This window comes from Bufo gargarizans, chromosome 1 (assembly GCF_014858855.1).
Source record: "Bufo gargarizans isolate SCDJY-AF-19 chromosome 1, ASM1485885v1, whole genome shotgun sequence".
Lineage (NCBI taxonomy): Eukaryota > Metazoa > Chordata > Amphibia > Anura > Bufonidae > Bufo > Bufo gargarizans.
This window is the reverse complement of record NC_058080.1, coordinates 751369654-751395370: the sequence shown is the minus strand read 5'-3', so window position 1 is coordinate 751395370 and position 25717 is coordinate 751369654. Positions and strand designations below refer to the sequence as shown.

Here is a 25717-nt window from a genome sequence, read left to right as displayed (position 1 = left end):
TAATGTAACAACAGCACTTGGTGATTTAGCTGTTTCGCTGGGGTAAACACAGGTAGGTAGTTGTATCCTTGTATCGGTAACACATACACGTGCTGCGGCACGTTGGTGGAACACACGTCCCTGCGATGTGTACTGATTGCATATCAGCGGCTATATGCATTAAACCACATGTCCAGTCAATTTCCACCTATATAATACTAGTAGCATACAATTGTATGTGCCGCGTATCGAGATGTAATTTACACTGTCTCTCCTCAATATATTAACAGCACTCAATGATTCAACTATTGCACCAAAGTAAACACATGTAAATGGTTACATCCAAAAACTAGTGGTAGTGTACGTTACCAGTCCAACGGGTGTTTCGGCATCACGTCTTGAGCCTTGCTGTAAAGTTGAGGGATTGGCGTTGAGTCATTCACCGTTAGCACTACGTGGCGTCCCACGTGTGTGATGGTGTGTCATGTGACAACTTACGTATTTCTGTAGTTTTGCCGCTGTGTATCTCGTATTACAGATCTCCAGTAGCTTTAGTAGGAGGAAAAAAAGCCAAGGATGTTGGCCAGAATTGTAAGTCCTTGTTGCAATAAATTCCTTATTCAATTGCTGTATACCAAGCTCAACGCCTAACCCTCAACTTTACAACAAGTCTCAAGACGTGATGACGAAACACCCGTTGGAGTGGTGACGTACACTACCACTAGTGTGTGGATGTAACCATTTACATGTGTTAACTTCGGTGCAATAGTTGAATCATTGAGTGCTGTTAGTATATTGAGGAAAGACAGTGTAAATTACATCTCGATACGCGGCACATACAATTGGATGCTACTTGTTTTATATAGGTAGATATTGGCTGGACATGTGGTTTACTGCATATAGCCACTGATGTACAATTAGTACACATCGCAGGGACGTGTGTTCCACCAGCGTGCCGCAGCACGTGTATGTGTTACCGATATGAGGATACAACTACCTACCTGTGTTTACCCCAGCGAAACAGCTGAATCACCAAGTGCTATTTTTACATTAAGGAGAGACAGTGTAACCACCTTTCAGTACGCAGCATATACAACATATTGGGTTCATTGCGGCCAATGTTACACAGGTGGATAATGGTTACAACTGGACATGTGTTCTAAGGCAATATACCCATTGATTCATAATCATTTGCACATTGCACGGACGTGTGTTCCATCAGTGTGTCGTAGGTCGTGGATGTTTATACGGCCTATACCTGATTTCTGACATGATTCAAAGAATGTTAATCATATCCTCACATTGAATACTGTTATGTGTGTGTATCATTGAGCGGCTACTTATTGTTTCCACATATTGAGCAGTTCACCTTGGTTATAGGACTTTTAATGTTTTTTATATAGGTTTTATACATTTTTATAATGTGTATGTTGAATAAAAAAATAATAATTTTTGAGTCTGTGTAGAACCAGATATTTGTGTGCCCTCCAACAGACACGTTATTTATTTTAAATATTGTGAAACTACATGGCATTTCCCCATATGGGTTTGTTTCTAGATTCTGTACTCCACTGGGGGTTCAATTGTCCTTTTCTTTGGCTTTTCATCCTTAGTCGAACGGACAGAGGGAGCGCACCAATCAGTGATAAGCGGCAGGGGCAATTTGCGATATTCGATATTTTCTTGATTGCAAAAATCTGCAATTGGAAAAGTCACGATAAAAAAAAATTTGGGATATGAAAATTTGCTATCAACACTACTCCTAAAATCAAAGATATTGCAGCCTTCTCATTGGCCCACAAGCAAGAAGCAGTGAGGGATCATGGGTACTGAGAAAAAACGAAGATATAGCACTATATTTTAGATATTTGCGAATTCTCGAAGTGCCAATATTCGCGATAAAAATTAGCGATTAGAATATTCGTGATCAACACTAGCACCAATCAGAATCTGGAGACTTTGAGATATTTTCGAATTTGCAATATTTTGCGAATATTTGGGCGAATATTCGTCATATATTCACAAATTCATTCATCCAGTCATTATTTTCTTGATTGCAAAAATCGGCAATTGGAAAAGTCACGATATTGCAGCCTTCTCATTGGCCCACAAGCAAGAAACAGTGAGGGATCATGGGTACTGGGAAAAAAAAATCTAGCACCAATCAGAATCTGGAGACTTATTTGAGATGTTTTGTTTCAGAGAACCAGGAGGAGTGGTCTTTATTCTTGTCGTTAGCTGATTTTGCCATTAATAACCGTAGACAGGAGTCCACTGATAAGTCATTGTTTTTTGAGGCATATGGATTCCATTCGCAGTTTGGCCCATTTTCTGGTTCTCAAACTTCCGGTATTCCTGAAGAGGAACGATTTTCCTCTTCTTTGTCTTTGATGTGGCAGAAAATTCAAAATAACCTGAAAAAGATGGGCAACAGGTATAAGCGTGTGGCTGACAGGAGATGCATGAATGGTCCGGACCTGAGAGTGGGTGATTGTGTGCGGCAGTCCACAAGAAACATTAAGCTTAAAGTACCTTCTTGGAAGTTGGGCCCAAGATTTATTGGTCCATATAAGATCATTGCCATTATTAACCCTGCAGCCTTCCGTCTTCCTCAGGCTTTGAAAATTCATAACATATTTCATAAGTCATTGAAGAAATGTGTCAAACCTGTTGAGCCGTCCTCCTTGCCTCCGGCTCCTGTCATGGTGGACAGTAATTTCAAATCAGCAGGATTGTGGACTCCCGAGTTCTCCGTAGATCCCTTCAGTATCTCGTCCATTGGAAAGGTTACGGACCAGAGGAGAGGATGTGGGTTCCAGCAGCCGATGTGAATGCAAATCGTCTGGTGAAGGCCTTTCACAGAGCCTATCCTGATAAGGGCGGTCCTGCGTGCCCGGAGGTCACCCGTAGAAGGGGGGTACTGTCACAGTCCCTCAGGTGACCGATGTCAGGAAATCAAGTAGATTTGCTGAGCGTGAAGGAATCTAACAGGCTCCTTGATTCAGTGTTGATAGGGTTAATGACCACTTCTCTTTTCTCAGTGGTCATCACTTCTACCCTTTATAGTCTGACCCCACTCTTCTGACTATGCAGTAGATAGCTTCATTTGGGTTTGGCTGAGCTGGTGTGTGTTTGTCTCTGGTGTTCCTGCTCGTTCGTCTCTAAAGAAGATAAGTGTCACGTTTGTTTGGGTTTGTTATATTCCCTGTTGTTTGTATCTGGGCCAGAGACAGAGACTTCCATTCGTCCATCTGGGGAGGAATGGGTTGTCTCTGGTCCTAACCTTTTCCAGTACCTTATAGGGATATAAAGGCCTAGGTATCCTGCTTATGAAAATTCCTGGCTTCAGGGTCTATTCATTTTGATAGATATTTAGGGCCCGGGTTAGGGTTGTCTAGGAGGTGACCTGTTTCTTCCCTAGTTTCCAGGCCCAGTTACTGTTCCCCTTCCCTTCTGTGTTCAGTGTGGAGTCGTCGTCCCCCCACACTGATCGTGACAATGTCCCCCAATAAATCTTCCGGCAAACTGTATGCAAACGCATGAAATTTTTTCTGACTGATCAGGATCCTGATCAGTCAGAAAAATGCATTGCAATACCGGATCCGTTTTTCCGGTGTCATCAGGCAAAACTGATCCGGTATTTATTTTTGTCTCATTTTTAAAGGTCTGCACATGCGCAGACCGGAAGGACGGATCCGGCATTCTGGTATTTTGAATGCCAGATCCGGTACTAATACATTTCTATGGGAAAAAATGCCAGATCCGGCATTCAGGCAAGTCTTCAGTTTTTTTCGCCGGAGATAAAACCGTAGCATGGTACGGTTTTCCCTTTTGCCTGATCAGTCAAAATGACTGAACTGAAGACATCCTGATGCATCCTGAACGGATTACTCTCCATTCAGAATGCATGGGGATATGCCTGATCAGTTCTTTTCCGGTATAGAGCCCCTGTGACGGAACTCAATCCCGGAAAAGAAAAAACGCTAATGTGATAGTCTAAAGCTGTATATTATGTTGTTCTTGTGCAATTATATATTATTTTCGTTATAGTTTTATTATTCCCCACACCCGGGGTTCAATGTTATATAGAGAAAATATAAAAAAAATATTCTGGGAAAAAATTATATAAATGCATGTTGCAAATAAAATAATGCAGGAAGTGTATTCATTATTCGACACGGAAAGCCCTAATGTGTTCTAGTATCTAGATAGGTTTACCATTAACCCGCAGGAATGTACATATGGGATTAATTATCACAGATCACCTGGTCAGATAAATCAGTGATATAGTCATCATGCCACCAATATCACGGTCTCCGCACAGGAGGGTTAGTCTGTAAGAGCAATGAAGGTCACAGCGCTAGAAGAAAGTATAATATGAGCCAAGAAGACAATGTCTGTCAGTGACAATAGTGACGCTGTCGTGGAGCAAATAGAAGTTTATTTTACCTTTGGGCATTTGCTCTAAGTAGTAAATGGTGCTAACCTGTGGAGGGAAGCTCTTTTACGTAGGACTTACCTCCCTCGCTCCCCCAATGCTGCCAATCTGCACTGCACTGTTGGTGCACCATCGGGGGTTCAAGGGATGGCAGGTCCTATGTAAAAGAGCTGCCCCTCACAGATTAGCACTGTTCACTAATTGAACCAAAAACTGGAAAACACCTTTAAATACTGTATGAAGATGAAATATGAATATGTCCACATACATTATAAAACAATTATATGGAACGTCATTACTTCTTCCAATGTTACTCTGGATTCTCCCGCAGAGTGGGTGGAGGTGTAAATACTGTGATAAGAAGCAAGGTTCATGGAGACAGTTCATCTTCACTGCTCTGGAGGTAAAAAGGCTCTTTTCTTCTGAGCATTATATTGTTTGATAGAGCAAGGATAATTGACTATTCTGAGACTTCCTGTGGAGCGACTCATGTTGCCATATAGCCCCAACTTTGTAAGGCTACTTTAACATTAGTGTTAGATTTGTCCGACAGTCTGTTCTGGTAGGAGAACAGCCTTCCGGATCCGTACTAATGCTTGCACACGTGTGCTGTCTGATAGCAATTCAGCATTACAGCTTTTCTCTCTTGTGTGAATTCGCTCATGTGTAACAACATTTGATTTCTGTGCAAAACATTTCCCACATTCTGAACACGAATACGGTTTATCTCCTGTATGAATTTTCTTATGTCTAACAAGACCTGATTCGTCTGTAAAGCATTTCCCACATTCTGAACACGGATATGGTTTCTCTCCTGTGTGATGTCTCTCATGTTTAATAAGATATGATTTATATGTAAAACATTTTCCACATTCTGAACATGAATATGGCTTTTCTCCTTTGTGACTTTTCTCGTGTGTAACAAGATATGATTTTGTTGTAAAACATTTCCCGCATTCTAAACATGAATATGGCTTCTCTCCTTTGTGACTTTTCTCATGTCTAACAAGATGTGATTTTCGTGTGAAACATTTTCCACATTCAGAACATGAATACGGCTTCTGTCCTGTGTGAGTTCTCTCATGTGTAACAAGATGCGATTTAACCGCAAAACATTTCCCACATTCTGAACATGAATATGGTTTCTCCCCTGTGTGACTTCTCTCATGTATAACTAAAGTTGATTTCTGGGTAAAACATTTCCTACATTCTGAACATGAATACGGTTTCACTCCTGTGTGAAATCTCTGATGTGTAACAAGATATGATTTCTGTGTAAAACATTTCCCACATGCTGAACATGAATACGGCTTCTCTCCTTTGTGAATTTTCTCATGTCTAACAAGACTTGATTTATCTGTAAAACATTTCCCACATTCTGGACATGAAAATAGTTTCTCCCCTGTGTGACTTTTCTCATGCGTAGCAAGATTGGATTTATCTGTAAAGCACCTACCACATTCTGAACAAGAGTATGGCTTCCTCCCTGTGCGAGTCCTTCTGTGTGTAGAAAGACCTGAACTTTTTCTGTACTCTTTACCACGCTGACATTTACCCCCTTTCTGGCCAGCACTTGTGATAATTTTTGATTGGTCAGGAGAAGGTTCCTCATGATTAGAGGGATTATATGACAGATCTGTGCTGTGAAGTCCTGGATATAAATTAAGAGTAATGAGGTTTCCTCCTGAAGAGCGTGGCTTGATATCTTTATCTTCTACATTATAATTTAGTGATAACATGACATCCTTAGAATTCTTATTGGGATTCTCTGTGAAGATAAAAATGTGATTTTTTTCAATTGACATCCTGCTCCTATTAACACATTTTGACCTTCAACGCCAAGTAAGGATCATATTAATACAACAAATCTACTGAGGATCTGTCCCCACATTCCTCAACACAAACTGCATCCATTATCAAATACCAGTTGTGTTCAAGATAATAGAAGTCAGACATCACTTACCTGATCAATCACTGTTTTGGGTAGAAATTATATTTCTACACGCTAAATAATTTACTAGCAGGTGTAGTAGAGTAATAGAAATCCAACAGTCATGACATGCATGCTGCTGATTCTGTGTAATTGAATCACTAATTGAAAGGGGCATGTTCAAAATAATAGCAGTGTGGAGTTCAATTAGTGAGGTCATTCATTCTTTGAAAAACAGGCGGCAATTATAGCCCTTATTTAAGTAAGGAGGGCAGCAAATGTTGTACATGCTGGTTACTGTGCATTTCTCTCTGAAATTCGGAGGAAAATGGGTCGTTCCAGACATTGTTCACAAGAACAGCGTACCTTGATTAAAAAGTTGATTAGAGAGGGGAAAACATATACAGGTCCTTCAAAAAAAATTAGCATATTGTGATAAAGTTCATTATTTTCTGTAATGCACTGATAAACATTAGACTTTCATATATTTTAGATTCATTACACACCAACTGAAGTAGTTCAAGCCTTTTATTGTTTTAATATTGATGATTTTGGCATACAGCTCATGAAAACCCAAAATTCCTATCTAAAAAAATTTGCATATCATGAAAAGGTTCTCTAAACGAGCTATTAACCTAATCATCTGAATCAACTAATTAACTCTAAACACCTGTAAAAGATTCCTGAGGCTTTTAAAAACTCCCATCCTGGTTCATTACTCAAAACCGCAATCAAGGGTAAGACTGCCGACCTGACTGCTGTCCAGAAGGCCATCATTGACACCCTCAAGCAAGAGGGTAAGACACAGAAAGAAATTTCTGAACGAATAGGCTGTTCCCAGAGTGCTGTATCAAGGCACCTCAGTGGGAAGTCTGTGGGAAGGAAAAAGTGTGGCAGAAAACGCTGCACAACGAGAAGAGGTGACCGGACCCTGAAGAAGATTGTGGAGAAGGACCAATTCCAGACCTTGGGGGACCTGCGGAAGCAGTGGACCGAGTCTGGAGTAGAAACATCCAGAGCCACCGTGTACAGGCGTGTGCAGGAAATGGGCTACAGGTGCCGCATTCCCCAGGTCAAGCCACTTTTGAACCAGAAACAGCGGCAGAAGCGCCTGACCTGAGCTACAGAGAAGCAGCACTGGACTGTTGCTCAGTGGTCCAAAGTACTTTTTTCGGATGAAAGCAAATTTTGCATGTCATTCGGAAATCAAGGTGCCAGAGTCTGGAGGAAGACTGGGGAGAGGGAAATGCCAAAATGCCTGAAGTCCAGTGTCAAGTACCCACAGTCGGTGATGGTCTGGGGTGCCATGTCAGCTGCTGGTGTTGGTCCACTGTGTTTTATCAAGGGCAGGGTCAATGCAGCTAGCTATCAGGAGATTTTGGAGCACTTCATGCTTCCATCTGCTGAAAAGCTTTATGGAGATGAAGATGTCATTTTTCAGCACGACCTGGCACCTGCTCACAGTGCCAAAACCACTGGTAAATGGTTACTGACCATGGTATTACTGTGCTCAATTGGCCTGCCAACTCTCCTGACCTGAACCCTATAGAGAATCTGTGGGATATTGGGAAGAGAAAGTTGAGAGACGCAAGACCCAACACTCTGGATGAGCTTAAGGCCGCTATGGAAGCCTCCTGGGCCTCCATAACACCTCAGCAGTGCCACAGGCTGATTGCCTCCATGCCACGCCGCATTGAAGCATCCTGGGCCTCCATAACACCTCAGCAGTGCCACAGGCTGATTGCCTCCATGCCACGCCGCATTGAAGCAGTCATTTCTGCAAAAGGATTCCCGACCAAGTATTGAGTGCAGAACTGAACATCATTATTTGAAGGTTGACTTTTTTGTATTAAAAACACTTTTCTTTTATTGGTCGGATGAAATATGCTAATTTTTTTAGATAGGAAATTTGGGTTTTCATGAGCTGTATGCCAAAATCATCAATATTAAAACAATAAAAGGCTTGAACTACTTCAGTTGTGTGTAATGAATCTAAAATATATGAAAGTCTAATGTTTATCAGTACATTACAGAAAATAATGAACTTTATCACAATATGCTAATTTTTTAGAAGAACCTGTAAATAAGTGCAGAAAATGATAGGCTGCTCAGCTAAAATGATGCAAATGCTTAAATGGATAGAAGAATTGCCAAAATGGCAAGGACTTACCCAACAATCAGCTCCAGGAAGATCAAAGAATGTCTAAAGTTACCCGTGAGTACTGTTACAATTAGAAGACGCCTATGTGAAACCAAGCTATCTGCAAGAAGCCCCCGCAAAGTCCCAGTGTTGGAAAAAAGACCTGTGCTGAAGAGGTTACAATTTGCCAAAGAGCACATTGACGGCCTAAAGAGACATTTTGTGGATTGATGAAAGTAAGATTGTTCTTTTTGGGTCTAGTGGCCGGAGACAGTTTGTCAGACGACCCCCAAACACTGAATTCAAGCCACAGTGCACTGTGAAGACAGTGAAGCATGGTGGTGCAAGCATCATAATATGGTGATGTTTCTCATACTACGGTGTTGGGCCTATTTATCGCAGACCAGGGATCATGGATCAGTTTGAATACACCAGAATACATGAAGAGGTCATGCTGCCTTAGGCCTCATGCACACGACCGTTGTGTGCATCCGTGGCCGTTGTGCCGTTTTCCGTTTTTTTTCGCGGACCCATTGACTTTCAATGGGTCCGTGGAAAAATCGGAAAATGCACCGTTTTGCAGCCGAGGCCGTGATCCGTGTATCCTGTCCGTCAAAAAAATATGACCTGTCCTATTTTTTGACGGACAACGGTTCACGGACCCATTCAAGTCAATGCACACAAGATTGGCATCCGTGTCCGTGATCCGTGGCCGTAGGTTGCTTTCATACAAACAGATCCGTAGATCCGTCTGCATAAAAGCTTTTTCAGATCTAAGTTTTCACTTCGTGAAAACTCATATCCGACAGTATATTCTAACACAGAAGCGTTCCCATGGTGATGGGGACGCTTCTAGTTAGAATACACTACAAACTGTGTACAAGACTGCCCTCTGCTGCCTGGCAGCACCCGATCTCTTACAGGGGGCCGTGATCAGCACAATTAACCCCTTCAGGTGCGGCACCTGAAGGGGTTAATTGTACTATCATATTCCCCTGTAAGAGCTCAGGGCTGCCAGGCAGCAGGGGGCAGACCCCCCCTCCCCAGTTTGAATATCATTGGTGGCCAGTGCGGCCCCCCCCCTCCCTCCCTCTATTGTAATAAATCGTTGGTGGCACAGTGTGCCCCCACCATCGCCCCCCCCCTCCCTCCCTCTATTGTAATAAATCGTTGGTGGCACAGTGTGCACCCCCCATCGGGCCCCCCTTCCTCCCTCTAGTGTAATAAATCGTTGGTGGCACAGTGTGCGCCCCCCATCGCCCCCCCCCTCCCTCCCTCTATTGTAATAAATCGTTGGTGGCACAGTGCGCACCCCCCTCCCTCTATAGCAGTAACAACATTGGTGGCAGTGTGCGGCCTCCCATCTCCCCCCTCCCCCCCGATCATTGGTGGCAGCGGAGTTCCGATCGGAGTCCCAATTTAATCGCTGGGGCTCCGATCGGTTACCATGGCAACCAGGACGCTACTGCAGTCCTGGTTGCCATGGTTACTTAGCAATAGTACAATAGTAGAAGATTCATAGTTACCTGCTTGCTGCTGCGATGTCTGTGTCCGGCCGGGAGCTCCACCTACTGGTAAGTGACAGGTCTGTGCGGCGCATTGCTAAAGAACTGTCACTTACAAGTAGGAGGAGCTCCCGGCCGGTCACAGACATCGCAGCAGCAAGCAGGTAAGTATGAATCTTCTACTGTTGTACTATTGCTAAGTAACCATGGCAACCAGGGCTGCAGTAGCTTCCTGGTTGCCATGGTTACCGATCGGAGCCCCAGCGATTAAACTGGGACTCCGATCGGAACTACGCTGCCACCAATGATCGGGGGGGGGGGGGATGGGAGGCCGTACACTGCCACCAATGTTGTTACTGCTATAGAGGGAGGGGGGGCCGATGGTGGGCGCACACTGTGCCACCAACGATTTTTAACTATAGAGGGAGGGGGGGGCGATGTTGGGCGCACACTGTGCCACCAATGATTTATAACAATAGAGGGAGGGGGGGCGATGTTGGGCGCACACTGTGCCACCAACGATTTATTACAATAGAGGGAGGGAGGGGGGGGCGATGGTGGGCGCACACTGTGCCACCAACGATTTATTACAATAGAGGGAGGGAGGGGGGGCGATGGTGGGCGCACACTGTGCCACCAACGATTTATTACAATAGAGGGAGGGAGGGGGGGCGATGGGGGGCGCACACTGTGCCACCAACGATTTATTACAATAGAGGGAGGGAGGGGGGGGGCGCACTGGCCACCAATGATATTCAAACTGGGGGGGGGGGGTCTGCTGCCTGGCAGCCCTGATCTCCTACAGGGGGATATGATAGTACAATTAACCCCTTCAGGTGCGGCACCTGAGGAGTTAATTGTGCTGATCACGGCCCCCTGTAAGAGATCGGGTGCTGCCAGGCAGCAGGGGGCAGTCATGTACACAGTTTTTCTGTATATTCTAACCTGAATCGTCCCCATCACCATGGGAACGCCTCTGTGTTAGAATATACTGTCGGATCTGAGTTTCACGATGTAGCTCATATCCGACAGTATATTCTAACATAGAGGCGTTCCCATGGTGATGGGTACGCTTCAAGTTATGTTCGGGTGTCCGCCTGGCCATGCGGAGGCAAGCGGATCCGTCCGGACTTACATTGTAAGTCAATGGGGACGGATCCGTTTAAGGATGACACACTATGGCTGAATTTTCAAACGGATCCGTCCCCCATTGACTTTCAATGTAAAGTCTGGACGGATCCGTCTGAGGCTACTTTCACACTTAGAAATGTTTTAACAATATAATGCAGACGGATCCGCTCTGAACGCAAGTGTGAAAGTAAAGGGACTCCTGACTTTACATTGAAAGTCAATGGGGACGGATCCGTTTGCAATTGCACCATATTGTGTCAACGTCAAAGGATCCGTCCCCATTGACTTGCATTGTAATTCAGGACGGATCCGTTTGGCTCCGCACGGCCAGGCGGACACCAAAACGACTTTTTTTTCATGTCCGTGGATCCTCCAAAAATCAAGGAAGACCCACGGACGAAAAAACGGTCACAGATCACGGACCCACGGACCCGGTTTTTGCGGACCGTGAAAATAAACTGTCGTGTGCATGAGGCCTTATGCTGAAGAGGAAATACCCTTGAAATTGAGACAGCAGTCAGAGGCAAAAGTCAGTGTACAGAGGCAAAGTCAAAGACACAGGCAAAAGGTCAATGATTCAGAGAAACAAACACACAACGAGCTAGTGAGGAAGGAAGACTAATCACAGGCAACTGTGGCCAGCAGCTGTGGGGTTAAATAGCCTGCCCTCAGAAAGTATGGGACGCAGAAACTGAGCCTGATTGGTCCAGCATCCTTGCTCCCTGATGGAAGATTGGAAAATGTTCAAAAATAATTATATAGCTATTCTGACATGGAGTTTCACAATAAGCACACCAGCCTCATCAGGTCTAAGAAAGCTATTTATTACTACATGCATCCTATATTGTGAAATCTAGTGAGCGACCCTCTATAAACCCCTAGACAACAATAGTACAGGCGTTTTCGTTATTCAAATATAAAAATATTTATCCCATATTGTGAATGCCATAATGGAAAAAAAAAAAAATCTATATAGCCGATCCACCGGGGCCCTGATTAACTTATTCGATCTGAGATCACCATCAGCTGGATAAGGGGAACACTTCATGATCTCCAATCAAAGAGCAGCAGCTGGTGATCAGATTCTTCTCCTGCCCTGAAGGCATCAAGGACAGAATCTGAAGTCACTTTCTCCATTCATGATTCCATACCTGTGGTGACATCTCCTGGAATGTCCTCCTCCACCTCACTCTTACACGGGGGATCGCCCGTCATCTTCTTTTCTTCATCCTCCACTTTAATATCAGTCAGATCTTCCCTTTGATTTGTCCTCTGTAACAATTCAGTACAGTACAGCAGACAGGTGGGAAATCTAACAGATCCACATGAGAGACCCCCACAATCTATGACCCCTCTATAACTGCAGGACCCCCCTATATAGATGTGTATAGGGCTCAGCTCCATCTACCTGAGGATTCTCCGGGACCTTCTCCTCTGGACAGTCCTGGGAATACAGAGGACGAGGACATCTCTCTGGTGGATTTCTCTTCCTGGAACCATCTGTGGAGACACAAGCACACAGTGACTGAATACATGGCCTCCTGTAGATCTGTCTATAGATCAGACACTTCTCTCAGCTCCTTCACTTCTAGGTTTAGTTATCAGGGGAAAATAATATTCGGATCCTATAGGAGGCTGGTGGTCCTCCATTACATGTCACTGCACACACGTGTATACACTGCACATGACGGGTCCTACCTTGTGTTATAAGGGGCTAGTGCTCCTCCATTACATGTCACTGCACACACGTGTATACACTGCACATGACGGGTCTCACCTTGTGATATAAGAGGCTGGTGCTCCTGTTGTGGAATCATATATCTAGTATCAAATGTATACTTGCTTGTATTATATCTAACAGTTTGCTTAACAAACAAAATGGCCCCTGAAGTAGCAGCCAGCTCCCTTAATAATCCCTTGCTAAACACTTTATGATATTGAAATTGCTGACATAGTGCTGACATTGCTAAAGTATGGAGTGATAATGTGATACCTTGTCATGGGACTTAGTAATGTGACAATTAGATCATCAAATTAGCCGAGTCATAAAGTTCCTCTTTTTTGCTATAAAAAAAATCATGTAATCTCAATAAACGCGGCATCTTGCATTGACTGACTTCTCTGTGACAGTCTGTGTGTGATCTCTTTCAAGGCGTACGTATGCCAATCATTTTATACCATTCGGAGCAATACATCAATCTTCACTGACTATATTGGAGTCAGATCCAGAACCATATCAGTTGGCGCCCAACGTGGGGCCTGAGGATTGGACCTCCTGCTGGCGTACCCCCAGAGACTGGACCCAGAGAGACAAGCCAACGGACACCGGGACCGCGGCCCGTAATAAGAGGTGAGAAAATATATTCATCTTACCTATTCTGTGTCCCTTGGCTTAGTCTATCCATATTTGTTCTAGGGAGGGGTGCACCGACAGTGAGGCATCCTCAGGGGCATGAGAGTAAGAACCCCATTGTATTGATAAGCTTGATGTATTGTGTTTTATTATTTTTTTGTGTATGGTTGGTTTCTCTGGTCTCTGGGAGAAAGGAAAGGAGAGGCATAGACTGACAGAACAATAGAAGTCTCCTAAAGTGCCTACATTGAGGGGTAACCCTGGTGTGTAACCCCAAGAAATAGTAGAAGGGAAGGAGACGGCTTGCTGATAACCCAGTGGTGTGTTAATCTCAAGCTCAAGGTGTTTGTTTGTCAGTGTCTGTGCTAATCCAACTATCAGAGACAGACAGTAAGTGAAGGCTCCAGAACGTGTTGAAGGCTCCAGAACGTGTTGTTTTGAAAAAAAATGGGTAACCGAAATAGTGTCCCGAAGGGCTATTGTTCACCTGAACAGTACGTGGCGGACCGGAGAGGAAAAGGTTATGTTAAAGGATTAAGCAAGTTAGAAAAGAATTATGGTATTGCAAAAGGAGGTGTATTGTGTTCTGCTATGTGGCAGACATTGTTGACTGAGAAAAGAGGCAAATTGAATGATGATAAGTTGATAGATACAGTCAGGGTATGGCTGGACTGTAGCAAAGAATTTGAACAGACAAAAGGAGAAGCAATGTTTGATGAAAAATCAGGACTCCATTATTATCGGCCTGGCCCAGTCTTAGTACAGGAACAGCCACCGCCCTATAACAATGGCGCAGCTGAAAGAAAAAGGGGAAGTTGGACTTGTACACATTGTGGTCAGCAGAACCCTGCCCCCCGTGATACGTGCTTAGCCTGTGGTGCTCCACGCCCACATAATCATGCTCTTTTAGCCCCCCAGCACGTCTCACCAGTCCCAGCAGTGACGCCATCTTGTCCTCAGCCAACGCCCAAGGCTGGACTTGTAATCTCCCCAAACCCTGCTCTTTCTGTCATGCCACAAGTCACTACTATATACCCACTTGTAAATCCTGACGGCACCTACATGCTACCCAGTCAGCCCATAGCTCCAGCTCATATAATGGTAGGAGGTAGTGGTGCTGTAGATCAGGAAGATGAGGATGGGGAGAAACAAAAGGAAGATGCAGGGGAAGACTCACAGCAGACAGTGGACTATGCACCAGGTGCTGCAGCACAAACCCCGGGATATCGCAGCCCCCCACCGCACCTTGGACAATTTTCTGATATTACCCTAAGTAGCCAGCAGGGTGCAGCAAGAGCAATGAATGAGTCCTTTCAAAACCAAATTACAGAGCTGCAAAGAGAGATCCATAACATAGGACAAGGAAATCTTGAAGCCTTAAGGGAAATATACTTGAACACTCGCCCAGTCGGGCCACCTAAGTATGTGTCCTTTACCCCCCAGCAGTTGTTCACCATAGTGAACCTCATGCCTGACCCAGATACACACCCTATGCCCTTTTATAGAAAATTGGCACAAGTTTATCAAACCTACGGGTGTACTTGGTCAGACTTGCAAAGTATTGTACAAAATAAAACTGGTGAATTTTCTTCACTTATAATGGATCACATACGCCAACCAGAACTCCCTGGAGCAAATTATGACACTCGTGATTCAGAATCTGGCCGTGATTTCATTCAGCAATTATATAAGTGGGCGAAAGACAGACTAGCAGAGCAGTCCACGACCCTGCAAGACATGGTGCAGGATAAAGCAGAGTCAGTAGAAAAGTTTGTACAAAGAGTTAAACAAAACTATAAAGATATGGGATTCAGTCCAAATGAACCTGTGCACTTAAGACTCCTAGCACGGTCATTTGTAGATGGCCTTAGGCCAGATCTGAACAAAGCTCTTGTAACCTGTCGCCCAGAATGGAAATCATTAACATTGGAAATTTTAGAACAAGTTGCAAAAGGGCTGGAGAGTAGTACAAAGAAATCCCGCATATCAGTCATGGCAGTCATGACGGGAGAAGAAAGAGAGGAAAGACCCCCGCCCCGTGTCTGTTATGGGTGCGGCAAACCAGGGCACATTAAGAGAAACTGTCGCTCCAAACATCTGTGGCCAGCAGATCAGAGCCAAAGAGGAACTTCTCCTCCATGGCCAGCTCCATCCCACTAGGACGTTGGCAAACCAGTGTTGCTGGGAGGGGACACCCCGTGTATGGCAGTCTCTGCCCCTCCTGCAGGCCCCGCCCCTCGAATCACCCTCGATGTGGCAGGGAAGGAACTCTCATTCCTTGTAGACACTGGTGCAGCCCGCAGTGTGTTATGTGAAACCGCCATACTCCCTTCCTGGCTCACAGATATGCATTTACCCTGCTCTGGTTTAGAAGGGGTCACCCAGCACAACCCTGTTACTAAGCCTCTCTTGATTACTCCCTCTACTAAATCCCAAAGCCAATCTCCACAGTTACATCTGCCCACTGGAGTAATGTCACAATTTGTTGTAAGCCAGACATGTCCTTATAACCTATTAGGCTCAGATTTTCTTCAAAAAATACGGGCCAACATCCAGTTCAAGGAAAATGGTACAGTTGTTTTAGGTACGGCATTGAGTCCTGAAGAAACCTGCCTCCTAATGGCATTAAAATCCCAGTCACTTGAATCACATGAACAAGGGGATTCGCTGCAAAGCATTTTGCACCTCATCCCTGATACCCTTTGGACCAAAGGTCCCCAAGACATTGGGCGTCTCAAAGTCCCGCCAGTCACTGTAACCTTGAAGAATCCTAACTTACTGCCATATAAAGCACAATACCCTCTCTCCATTTCCCAGAGAGATGCTATCACCCTCCAGATACAGGCTCTTCTTGCAAATGGAGCTATTAAAATTACCACCTCACCATGTAACACTCCCTTATACCCAATTAAAAAGAAGAGTGTGAAGGGACAGCCTCCTGTATATCGCATGGTACAAGACCTCAGAGCAGTTAATGAGGCTACGGTCTTTGAAACCCCCATTGTACCAAATCCCCACACTTTGCTTGCTAGCATTCCTCCTGTGGCTGCTATCTTTACTGTCATTGATCTAGCAAATGCCTTTTTCTCTGTCCCATTACATGAAGACTCCCAATTTCTCTTTGCTTTTACACATGATGGAAAACAATACACCTGGACGGTGTTGCCTCAAGGAGCTCATAATAGTCCTTCCTGCTTTAGCAAAGCAATGGCATCCATCTTACAACCATGGCAAGCAGATCACCCAGAGGTGGAACTCTTACAATATGTCGATGATTTACTCCTCTGTGCTGACTCACACCCCGTCTGCCTGAACTCATCTGCCTCACTTCTTGCCTACCTGGCGGATGCTGGGTGCAGAGTCTCACGTTCTAAATTACAGTTGTGTCTTCCAAAAGTTGTTTTCCTAGGTCACTGCATCTCACAAGGCAGTAAGCATCTTACGGATGCCAGAAAGAAAGCAGTCTCAGACATCCCACTGCCAGATACCCCTCACCAACTGCAAACCTTTCTGGGACTAATTTCATACTGTAGACCATGGATCCCTGATGCATCCGTTCTGATGCAGCCACTGTTTGATTGCATACCCCGTATTGCTACTGTCCCTTTCCAAATGACTGCAGAAGCCATAAAAGCATTCCAATCCCTCAAACAAATCATTGTCACTGCCCCAGCTCTTGGCATCCCTAACTATCAGCTTCCCTTTCGCCTTTATGTCATGGAACGTCAGGGTCATGCCACTGGAGTTCTCACCCAGAGCCATGGAGGTCGTAGTAGACCTCTAGGCTACTTCTCAAAACGTCTAGACCCTGTAGCCAGAGCCACCCCTTCCTGTGTCAGGGCCGTTCATGCTGCTAGTTCTCTCCTGAACGCTACCGCTGACATCGTCCTGGGACACCCACTCACCATCATGGCTCCCCATGACATCTCAGCTATCCTGCAACAAACACAACCTAAACACCTCACTGCACAACGCCACCTCAGGCTCCAGTGTAGTCTGCTTCTGCCAGATAATGTCACCATCCAGAGATGCCACATCCTCAATCCTGCTGCACTCCTTCCTCTCCCAAGGGGGGAGTGTACTGCAGATGGAGATTCTGCAGATTTTATTGATCTACGTGCTGAAGAAGATCTTCAGGAAGAAGAACTATGGGCCTCAACCGACTCTCTTTACAAAGAACAAGAACATGATTGCATTACAATGATGGAAGCTGAAGTAGGAACTCCACCATCAATACAGGATACTCCTTTGCAAAACCCACACTGGACACTCTTTGTAGACGGTTCAAGGTATGCCGATGACAAAGGGAAATTCCATACAGGCATGGCAGTTACTAGTGAGTATGAAGTACTGTGTGCAAGGCAATTGCGCCCAGACCAGTCAGCACAAGAGGCTGAACTCATAGCCCTTACTGAGGCCTGCCACATAGCAAAAGACTCCACTGCTAACATCTACACAGACTCCAGATATGCTTTTGGAGTAGTTCATGATTTCGGAATAATATGGAAGGCCAGAGATTACATTACAGCAGCAGGAACCCCAATTAAACATGCTTTAGCAGTGGAGGCTTTGATGACTGCAGTACTCCTGCCCACCAAAGTAGCAGTAATCAAAGTAAAGGCACATACCCGTGCTGACACACCAGAAGCCAAAGGAAATGCATTGGCTGACCAAGCAGCCAAACAGGCAGCAATGGAAGAGGAAAGAGCACAGCCAGATAAAATCATGTTAGCACAACCGGATGCCAAGCAACAAGAAATATCATGGGATCTACTGAAACAGATGCAGAAGCAAGCCACCCGCTCAGAAAAGGAAACCTGGCTAAAGGAGTCAGCCCTGGAAGAAGAATCCGGACTTTGGACACAAGGGAAGAAAGTGTGCTTGCCTAGAGCACTCTATCCTGTAATAGCCTCTGTGGCCCATGGGCCCACTCATCAATCTAAGACAATAATGAAAGAGCTCATCGATAAAATATGGGTAGCCCCAGGAATCACTCCTGTACTAGTGAAATATGTCCAGTCATGTTTAATCTGTGCCCAATGCAATCCAGGTAGGACTGAGCCCACGCCCAAAAAATGTCTCCCAAAAGCCTTATACCCCTTCCAGAGGATCCAGATTGATCATATCCAGATGCCAATGTGCCAAGGGTTTCAATACGTGTTAGTAGTGGTAGACATGTTCTCTGGGTGGCCAGAAGCCTACCCCGTCAGGAATCAGACAGCAACAACTACTGCTAAAAAATTGATACAGGAAACTGTCTGTAGGTACGGGGTACCTGAGGTCATTGAGAGTGATCAGGGCCCAGCATTCACTGCTAACCTAACCCAAGAGGTCTGGAAGATGGTAGGGTCACACCTGGCATTCCACACCCCTTACAGACCCCAAAGTAGCGGCAAAGTCGAGAGACTGAATGGGGTATTAAAGTCAAAAATGCTGAAAATGACTAGGGAGACAGGGCTCAATTGGGTTCAGTGTTTACCAATAGCACTCTTTGCAGTCAGACACACTCCCAAACCTCCCCATAAGCTGACTCCACATGAGATATTGTTTGGGTCGGGACCCCGGATGGGGCTGTACTTCCCTCAACAGTTGCAAATGCATTATGAATCTGTTGCAAAGTATGTGATAGCTTTGAGCAAACAGTTGTCTAACATCCATGTACAAGTCTTTTCTTCCATTCCAGATCCTGACTCCCTAGAAGGCAGCCACACTCTGAAACCAGGAGAGTGGGTAGTGGTCAAGAAACACGTCAGAAGTACCCTAGAACCACGCTTCGAGGGGCCTTACCAAGTACTACTGACCACTCCAACTTCTGTAAAGCTCGAAGGGAGATCCACCTGGATCCACGCCTCTCACTGCAAAAGGATAAAGAACCCGCCAGATTCAGAAATAACAAAATGATTTTCTTTTATCTGCTAGCACTGGTGACACTCACCAGTGCATACATTCCTCCCCCGGCAGAAATGGATGATGACGGGTGGGACAATAAGTTTGTCAAACATCATCAAGTGTTGTATAAAAGCTTCCCTAATAGTAGTAGCATGGGATGGGTCCCCATGGCTAATGATAAACAGAACAGGACCCTCAGCTCAGAATAGCAATATGCCCTGGAATGACTATATGTGGAGCAATGTATCCTGCTTCCCAAATTGGACCCACTGTTACTGCCTACAGGTACAAACCCATGGTATGGTTTTCAGTTCCCATAACAGATCAGGCTGTAATGATTCCAACCCAGACAGTCCAGTACAGTGCATTGGTATATATGCTGAAGCAAGTGGTGATCTGGCCTGCGCCCGGCGCAGCGTAAATGACTTGACAATAGGGATGACTAGTAAAACCACAGAGGGTCAAGAAAAGGGTCAAAAACTAGCAGAAGGTATCAAATTAGCCCACTTAATCACTCGTTTGTTCAATAGTACAGTGGTTTCGGTCCCAAAAAATATATACCTAGTATGTGGACACAGGGCATATAAATGGCTCCCTTCGGATTTCAAAGGTTTATGTACAATTGCTAGGCTCACACCAGCCACTTTTACACTGCCTCATGGAAAATTAAATGTCAATGCTATCCCCAAACACACCTTATATAAAAGAGCCGCAGATAACATTCCTAGACCAAATGGAAAACCCCATCTTGTAGAAATGAGTGGTGCCAACAAGTTCTTTAGTACTCTATTAATCTATCCTATGCTTACACAAACATATGACAAACTAGTAATGGCTACCGACTACTTGGATGATCAGATTTGGGAAATTATGAAACTGATGAATACATCTAATGTTGTCCAGAATCAGCTCATCATAGTCACTAATCAACACACTTTAGTATTAGACTACTTGACTGCAAAAGATGGAGGTATGTGTCAGGTAGTAGGTACCGCATGCTGCCATTATATCGATCCACAAGGTAATCTACAAGTAAAAGCTGGTTTGGAAAAGATGAGTGAGATACGTGATGAATGGCTAGAGGCTCACAGTGCAGATGAGTCAACATGGTGGTCTGACACTTTCTCATTCCTTAATCCCAGTAACTGGTTCAAGGGAATTAGTGGATGGACGATGGGAATAATTCAGGGAATATTACAGATAGCCCTAATATTGATGGTAATCTACATATTTATCAAAGTTGTTGTTTCCTGCATTAACCGCATCACCAACAGAAAGAAGCCTGCTGAGGAAACCATACTACTTCTCTATGAACAAATGGCTAGCACCGCAATAGATGTGGATGTGATCCCTGCATTCCCGACACCCCCGCCTTCTCCAACTCCCGCTGATGAAGCTCCTCTACCCAGGCCTGAAGATCCAAGAGATGATGAGAATTAGGGACAAATGAATCCCAGGGTATTACCAGAAGTCCGCTCAATCGGGAACTTATTCACAAGGGATAAGTTGTCGCCACTGTGGGTGAAGAGGATGCGAATGGTATGCCAGGGGATTCGCTAGGTTTAGGGAAAGTCTACAATCAAGTCTACAAGGGGGGACTGTTGTGGAATCATATATCTAGTATCAAATGTATACTTGCTTGTATTATATCTAACAGTTTGCTTAACAAACAAAATGGCCCCTGAAGTAGCAGCCAGCTCCCTTAATAATCCCTTGCTAAACACTTTATGATATTGAAATTGCTGACATATTGCTGACATTGCTAAAGTATGGAGTGATAATGTGATACCTTGTCATGGGACTTAGTAATGTGACAATTAGATCATCAAATTAGCCGAGTCATAAAGTTCCTCTTTTTTGCTATAAAAAAAATCATGTAATCTCAATAAACGCGGCATCTTGCATTGACTGACTTCTCTGTGACAGTCTGTGTGTGATCTCTTTCAAGGCGTACGTATGCCAATCATTTTATACCATTCGGAGCAATACATCAATCTTCACTGACTATATTGGAGTCAGATCCAGAACCATATCACTCCTCCATTACATGTCACTGCACACACGTGTATACACTGCACATGACGGGTCTTACCTTGTGATATAAGAGGCTGGTGCTCCTCCATTACATGTCACTGCACACACGTGTATACACTGCACATGACGGCTCTTACCTTGTGATATAAGAGGCTGGTGCTCCTCCATTACATGTCACTGCACACACGTGTATACACTGCACATGATGGGTCTCACCTTGTGATATAAGAGGCTGGTGCTCCTCCATTACATGTCACTGCACACACGTGTATACACTGCACATGACGGCTCTTACCTTGTGATATAAGAGGCTGGTGCTCCTCCATCATGGCCTCCTTGTACAGATCCTTGTGTCCTTCTATATACTCCCACTCCTCCATGGAGAAATAGACAGTGACATCCTGACACCTTAGCGGAACCTGACAACACAATGACACCGTCATCACCCAGACCCCTCCAGTGCTGTTACTGGAGAATTTCCCAGCATTCCCAGCAGTGTCACCTCTCCAGTCAGCAGCTCCATCATCTTGTGGGTGAGTTCTAGGATCTTCTGCTCATGTATCAGGGGGTGAGGGGGAGGCTCTGTGATGGGGTGAGGGGCCCTGCTCCGCCCTCCTGACTCCTGGAGATGGATGATGGGAGTCACACAGTCCCCCGATGTCTTCTTCACTATTGTGTACTCCTGTGGATGGAGAGAGACACTTAGGGAATAAACCCTTCAGGGGCCATGTGTTCTCCTCCAGCCCTTTCCTCCTGGGTACAACGTGCCTACTTACCTTCTCATGGCTCCTACAACATGACTATTGGTCACTGGTCACATGACACATCACTCACCATACTGGGGGCTGATCTTCAGGTTCTCCGTCACTTGGAAGGTCTGGAGGCCGTTCTCCAGGACCCTGGACTCTTCCTATGATGGATTCTCCTTCCCGATGTCTGACTTGTTACAGAATACAATAAAGAGGAGAGAAATCTAGAAAAGTTTACCTCTCCGCTCAGCAGGGAGATGATCTGCAAGGTGAGGTCTAATATTCTTCTGCTGATCTCCTTCCTGTCCATCCTTGGTGGCTCATTCAGAAGAAGGGTCGTATTGCTGGTTTTCTTCATCCTCCTCCAAATAAAAGGAATAAAGGTTAAATCAGTGAGTCCCATGTCCCCCGATAATGAGACCGAGAAAAAGTACAACTCATCCCGCAAAACTCAGACCCTCATAAATCTGCACTGACGGGAAAACCCTGAGCTCCGGGTGTATCTAAGCTCCTGGCAGTGAAAACCTAAGTTACAGGGAGCAGATTCTCTGATCCAGCACTGAATGATGACAACCCCCACTATCCCCACTACTACTCCCCCCATCATACTAAGCTGAGGAGTGGAGAAGGATTCCTTGTGTGTAATGGAGGAGAATCTCCAGAGGTGACATGTCTGAGCTCTCCACCACACTGTCTCCTCACAGCTCATCTTACCTGCAGGCTGGAGGAATGGCTGATACCAGAGAGAACAAGAGCCCTGACTACCGACCAGGACCTGCCCAGTATCTGATGCACTGCCAGAGCTGAAGGACCTGTGGTGATGTCACCGTCATGTGATTACAGGGGGCGTGGCAGAAACTGATCACATGACAGTGACCTCATCCAAGTTCCTTAACAACTTCTCTCCACTGCTCAGCCCCGCCCCTGCACTGATCACATGATGGTGATGTCACCCCAGGTCCTTTAGCTCTGCAGTGCACAACACTGGCTCACACCCCTGACAGGCTGAGAGAGCCCTACCACTGCCCCAGTGACACAGAGCCCTGCCCGCCCAGTAGCCACCAGTTCCTCGTTAGATATAAGTCCAGTCCATTAACAGGATTATATCGGGGCAGAATCCAGCCCACGTAGCATGTAACGTTATACTGGGACACAGAAGCATGGGATCCATGAAACGAGACAAAAAAAAAACAAAGCAAGATTTAAGTATATAATTTTTAAAAGTCTTTATTTCCATTTTTCAGAGATATAACAGACTTACAGTACAAGTCTCAGACCTGCTCCTTCTCACTGATAACACACAGGGCAATACAGCAATACAAAAATCTCTCACAGTGTGGGTGGCCAGACGTCCGGTGTTCTGGTTCCTGGTCCTCTGTCCGGCGCAGGGTCTGGACAGACACAGGGATGTCCACCCTTTCAGTAGCTCTGCGCTGTGTAAGCTGTGCAGCACGCCAGACCTGCAGGGTATGAGCGACAGTGAGGTCACGGTATGGGCAATCAAGGGTTACTCACTTTTCTGAGGAGAACCCTGGGCAAGCATGCGACAGTGAAGGAGAGGCAGACACTAGTTCCTCTGGGGCACACTCTAGATGTAGGGACCAGGCCTGATGGTATGTGAGGTGCCCTGGATGTTGTAGGTGTTTTGAGTGCCTTAGGTAAGGTCCCTTTAAGGATCGTGACGCCAGTGCCTGTAACGGTGGCACACCGGTTTATCGGAGTAGTGATTGAGGTACACAGATTGTAGGGTGAACCAAACGTTGCTTTACTTGGAAAACAGTCCAACTTTGTACAGACAATTACAGTTGTTAATGATGATGCAGTCCCTTGAACAATACGTCACAAGCAGGTTTACTTTCAATAATTCAGGTATTAATCATGCAAGATACTTGGAGGGCAAACAGTTAATGCTTTGCAGTGCAATGCTGCTCTATCCCCTCAGCTATTCTAGCTGGCTGGATCCCAAGGCCCGGATGCCTAAATGCTGGCTTTAATCCTTGGTATATAAATCCTTTCTCCAGTATAGACCCTTGCTCTTCACTTTATGGTACTTCTGCCCATCAGGTTACTTATCTGTACTTGGTGGTATTATCCTCGCTTGGTAGGGAAACTGCAGGTTGCTCCCAGGAGGTCCTCCTACTACTGGGGTAATCTTCTGAGCTAACTGAGGCTCACTTGATCTACAGGCAGGCTAGGGTTCTTCACTAGCCTCCTGGTTGTAGCTAGCAGTCAGGGCTATCAAGCTGCATGTCAGGAGGAGGCCCTCAGCATATCTCTGGCTGGTGCCTTCTCACTTCTGTCTCCACAGACTCCTGACTATGAACTCCCTCCTCCCTGTCTGGGCCTGAACATTTATACTAGGGGCTCCCTATCTCCCTCTAGTGTCTAGGATGCCTAACTACACCCTAATAGGCCTGCTAAGCATTAACAGGGGGAACAGACCAATGTAAAAACACACAGGAAATACATTACAATGCATGGATAAATATAATATCACTGTCCCTTGTGAGCAGAAGTAACACGTTACCCAATTGACCCTTGTGTAGTGCCCACTCCTACCTAGTGGGACACTACAGCTGCAGCAACTGACTGAGGCTTCTCTCACCCCAGTCAGTCACTAGAGCCGCAGACATGGCTGACTGAGGGGGAGAAGCGCCCGGCTGCCCCCGCTCACCTTCCATTCACAAATTTCTTCCCTCTCCTCCCCCCGTTTTTTCCCCCTTGCCGGAAATGGAGGGTGGGGACTTCACGGAGGCGGGCGTGTTTTATCGTTTGGGGGCGTGGTCGGTGAGGTCCGGATTTCTGAGGTGAAGCCAGTGGCCACCCTACTGGTAGACCCAATTTCTTATTTAAAAACTCATGAACCTCCAACCAGTACGCAGCAATAACTGGACAGCTCCAGATCATGCGTATCCTCTGTCTCCATCACATCTAGTGCACTGGGCACTATCCAGGTTGTGCATACGCTCCAGTCTAACCGGAGTTAAATAGATACGATGGAACCAACTGATCTCTAGCATTAATAACTGTGGTCCTCCAGTTATACATTATGTGGGAATACAACAGTCACAGAATGCACACAGATTTGCGTTCACATTTAGTGATCCTATGTGATGGAGGGTACCCTATAGTAACGTACCCACTCAGTGTCCATAAACATACACAAAGGATAAACTAGACGGATATAGTAGCAAAATATACATATATTTTATTAGACAATACATAAAAAAGTTTATTATACGTGATGTGTCACATCAGATAAAAAGGTGGACTACACCTGAGGGGACATAACATAGTTACATAAAGATTGGCGGAAGAGGGCAGTGAGGCTACCAAAAAGCTAAAATGTACAACAAGCGCACTGACTTATGCGGATGTCGCACACAATTGTCACAAATGTCCAGAAAAAATGCAGATGTATATCTCTAAACATATATACACGCATATAGGACGAGACCTGTCTTGTATGTTAGAGATGTCACAAGTGTCCACAATTGTGCTGGTATACACGTATATATCTCCACATAAGAGGCTGCCAGTGCACAAAATACCAAAATACCAGCTTGAGA

The 25717-nt window shown here is 45.3% G+C and overlaps 2 protein-coding genes and 1 long non-coding RNA gene across 3 annotated transcripts in view; 1 reads left to right on the top strand and 2 right to left on the bottom strand.

The window, feature by feature from the left end:
- The window catches only part of LOC122925098 (oocyte zinc finger protein XlCOF6-like), an 818943-nt gene that overhangs the window by 613170 nt on the left and 180056 nt on the right, over positions 1-25717 (top strand). The gene's annotated exons all lie outside the window — the stretch shown is intronic.
- LOC122925109 (zinc finger protein OZF-like) overlaps positions 1-25717 on the bottom strand; it is a 161704-nt gene that overhangs the window by 69608 nt on the left and 66379 nt on the right. The window lies entirely within an intron of this gene.
- LOC122925153 lies at positions 22036-22924 on the bottom strand. The gene is made up of 3 exons (XR_006387535.1): positions 22863-22924; positions 22387-22510; positions 22036-22081 (listed from the first exon to the last, which is right to left on the bottom strand). It is a non-coding gene; the product is annotated as an uncharacterized LOC122925153 (long non-coding RNA).